Below are 4355 nucleotides of genomic sequence, written 5' to 3'. Positions count from 1 at the left end.
AGAGGCCATGGAGGGTGCTGCTTACTGACTTGTTCCCCAGGGCTTGCTTAACCTGATTTCTTATAGAACCTAGGACCACCAGGTCAGCGATGGCACCACCCACAAAGAGATCTAATGGAGGCATTTTCTGAAGTTGATTTTCCTCCCTTCCAGCTAACTCTATTTTGTGTCAATTTGGGATAAACTAACCAGCATGCAAGTCTCTTAATATCTGGTAGATAGCATCAGTGAAGCCTCCTGTCTAGGTCTTTTCTTTGTAGAAAAATTAAAAATCATTAAATTAATCTATGTGTTAACAATTCTTATCCCCAAACTGTTTTTTTTCCCTTTCCAGAGTGATGGCGTTAATAAAATCAGCACCAGTGGAACATTTTAGAAGACTTATTCTTGGTCCATAGTAGAAGAAATGAGAGACAAAGTCACAAGTCAGTTTCTCAACCTTTCAGACTCCAGTTACAAATAGGGGTGGGGTGTGTGCTTAGGGGGCTTGTAGCTAGAGGAGAAGGGAGGTGAGAGAGGTCACAGCGTTCTCAATACTGGTCATTCTTACCAACATTTATTACAATAATCCTTCAGCATACTGGAGAAGAGTTCCAGGGTTCTCCTTGCAAGTCAAACCCAAAACTGCCTAAGCATGCTAACTTGTATAATCCTCATGTAAAACAGTTTAATACTTGCATATACCCTGCCTGCATCCTCCCATGTGCTTAAAATCACCTCTAGATTGCTCATACCTGATGCCATGCACCTGCTATGTAAACAGCTGTTACACTGCATCGTTTAGAGGGGAGTGATGAAAAATGAGTCTATGCTTGTTCATTTTACTCAGATTTCTTACAAGCTTCACTGCTGAATCCAAGGATGCAAGCCATGGGACTAGGGAGGACCCTTACCTACATTTTCCTCAGCGACAGCTTCTCCATATTCCCTATGTCATTAAGAAAATTTCTGATGAATCTAAGTGACTGTTTTTGCTTTTTCTTTGAAAACAAATTTTCCTTGTCATCCCCCTTGTGGCAGTGAGAATTTCCTCTGCCATCCAGGAAGTCCAGGACGGCTGTTGGAGAGAGAAAGGTACAAGCTAATGCATTTTCAACTCCTAGGACATCATACATTCCCAGGACATACAGAGGCTTAGATGCCTGCATCCATGTATGCACGCAAGCAGTATGCATGCAGCTCGATTTCATCCTGTGATCCCTCAACCACTGAGAATAAAATAAATCCAAGCCATTTGTCCTTTTTTTTTCTTTTGTGACACCAAATCAGTTCATAAGATTTTGTTTTCATGTCTAATGAGTCTGTCTGTCATGTGAGTTCTCTTTTTCAGTCTCAATGCAGCCAAACGTTGTGAGATGGTAATACTTAGGACATCCTCCTTAAAATTGTTAGTTGTCACAAATGAAATGAACGCTTCCCGTGTTCAGAATTACATGAAGTATCTTCCCACTAAAAACAGGACTAAAAATGCTTAGCACATCTTAAAATGTTAATCTAGGAGGTAATTTTACAATACGCTTCTAGAACATTCTTCCAATGAATGTTTCTATTGGGAATTTTAAGCTGGTAGAATTATTTCTTAAAGCTTTCAGAGTTCCTTAAACATATGAAGACACACTGCTTGGACTTTCTGTGAGCTGTGTTAACCCAGGACAAATTTCTTGGACCAGTGGCCCCCTACTGTGCTCTTGTGTTACCCACATGAGCACAGGGCAATTTTGCAACTTTAGAAAAATGTTCCCATTTTCCCAGTACTCGGGTACTATTAACCTGTATCCATTCAGATCTCTCAAGAGGGTCCAACAAAAAGGCGTGCCACTGACTGGCAAGCTTCGGCTTCTTCCTGGTGGTGCCCTTATCCTTCACAGACATCAGAATCCCCATTCTTCTGCCTTTTGATGTGAAGTGGAGACCAGCCACTCTCCAGGAACCCCACAGGCTTTCTGCATCAGAGCTAGACTGCGAACACATCCAACTTCATGGGCTAGCCAGCTACCAGGTTTATCAGGCTCTCCAGAGTGCAGACAGACATTTGGACTACCTAGCTCCTGTAGTGTAAGTCAATCTAATTACCCCTTCCTAGCCCACATTCAATTCTATTAGTTTCATTCTAGATACCATTGACGGAGACAGGCCATGTCCACACACCGTTGTAGAAGACTTCTTTCCACACTCAAACACATGCTCACATCTGCTCTACAAAGACTGATACTTTAGAACAGTGTCTAGAAGGTTCTCAGAGGCCTACAACAAAGACGGGTTTGCTTTATTTAATGCTTTATGTCTTAAAGTGTCTGAATCTTGGAGCCCATTGCAGCCTATGTGTTGGCAATGAGGAAGTCAGTCATTCTAAGGACCAGCTTGGGAAATACTCATTTAGGTTCCTTGTTCAGAACGGCATTCATTTCACTAAAAACTACTGCTTGTATATGTAAATAGAAGATATTTCTTTCCTGAAGGGGGTTACAAATAGTTAAGTGGGGTTCTATTACCACATGCACTTTCTCATGTTGTCTAACCTAGCTAAGTTCATTTGCCTTCCAAACCACCCCTGACACACGCACACGCACACACACGTATACACTGACCCCCTTCTTACACAGCACAATAGCAGGTTCTCTCATTGCCTACCACCCAGGGTGACATCACTGGGTAAGCGACATAAGCCAAAGGTACCCTTGGTGCTGGGACTCAGCAGACATTGTTTCCTTGCGTATGGTAGGTAGGATGGCTTCGAAGTTCTGTAAACTTGGTCCCTACTTCAGAAAGCACTCACTGTGGTGGTGGTGGTGGTGGTGGTGGGGTAAACAGCCCTGGGAGGGACTGAATCCTGTGAGAATTGACAGGCATCTAATTGTCACTGCTGACACCTACTTTGCTGTGTGATCTGCTGAGCAAGTTTAAAGAACTCTAAGGTATCTTGAAATATAATTCCAGGCGCGAATTGTTGACATATGTTCAAAGTCTGTTCTCCCCGAGCAGAAGCAGGCAGCAGTAAGGATGGGTGTCAGAACTTGCCACCCCAACTGAAACAGACCTCTTTTTTTTCACAGCAGCTGGTTTCAGACATTTTACCATAGAGGTATATGGTAAATATACCATAGAGGTACATTTGAACCAGGGTACCCAATATGAAAAGAAAAAGTTCCTTTTCAGAACTTTTTAAAGGAGAACATTCTGGTCTGAGCTGGTCCTGTCCCTATGTCCCAGGTCCTCTGTGCAGGGCTTGAATTTGTCTGGTTTGCATGCATTTTCCTTTCCATGTGTTTTGTTGTTGTTGTTGTTGTTTTGTTTTGTTTTTCGAGACAGGGTGTAGCCCTGGCTGTCCTAGAACTCACCGTGCAGACCAGGCTGGCCTCGAACTCAGAAATCCACCTGCCTCTGCCTCCCGAGTGCTGGGATGAAAGGCGTGTGCCACCACTACCCAGCTACTTTCCAAGTCTTATCCTTTAAAACAAACAAGCAAGCAGACAGTCAAAGAAGCCGAGCTTCTGAGAGGTCCCGCAGGGACCTGTAATTCCAGCCTTCAGGAGTGTTTCTAGACAGTATTTACAAGCTGTAGCAGGACTCCCATGCTGAGCCTTAAAAAGGAAACACAGGGAAGGGGAACTTCCAAAGCCATCATACATCAATAAGCTCCAATTTAGAAGCACAATGGCTTATTGCACAAGGAATCTGACTTAACAGACATACAGTATTGGACCCGGGCTGTGGTTGAGTAATGGGGCACTGGCCTGGCATATGCAAGGCCCTGGGTTCAGCTCCCAGTCCCAAAAGACAGAGCCAATGCGTCCGAAGCAGCCTTGGGCCTTGGGCCTGGTAGGTGCCAAGCTTGCCCTCCTAAATCTCACCCCTAGGACCTAGATGGTGGATGGAGCGAACCAGCTCTCCAAAGTTGACCTGTGACCTCCATCCACGTGTGTACTGTGGCACCCCCACCCCGCCCCCACACATTCACAAATAAAGTAAGTGGAATGAAAAATAATTTAAACAGCGGTTCTTACAGTTTTTCCCCCCCCTTTGGGGACTCAAGCCCCAAACAGATGAGAGCAGCCGACTTGAGCTACGAACACAAAACTGTCACTCCTTTTAACTGATAAACCTGAACTAATAACCGAACCAATCCAGAAATAATGAAACTCTGGGGCTACCACGGCTTAACCATCTCATTGTGTTTTTATTGTCTTTTTTTTTTTTTTTTTTTTTTTTTTTTCCCATTTGGACAATTAAACTGTAAATCACTATTACAATTCACAGATCGCAGCATGAAAAACACACACTCCACTGGAATCCCAACAAGCCCTTTTCCTCTTTATTCATTCAAAAGAGTCCAGTGCACATGTCAAACATGAGCA

The sequence above is a fragment of the Mus pahari genome, chromosome 19 (genome assembly GCF_900095145.1).
Source record: "Mus pahari chromosome 19, PAHARI_EIJ_v1.1, whole genome shotgun sequence".
Taxonomy (NCBI): Eukaryota; Metazoa; Chordata; class Mammalia; order Rodentia; family Muridae; genus Mus; species Mus pahari.
Note: the sequence above shows the minus strand (reverse complement) of the source record.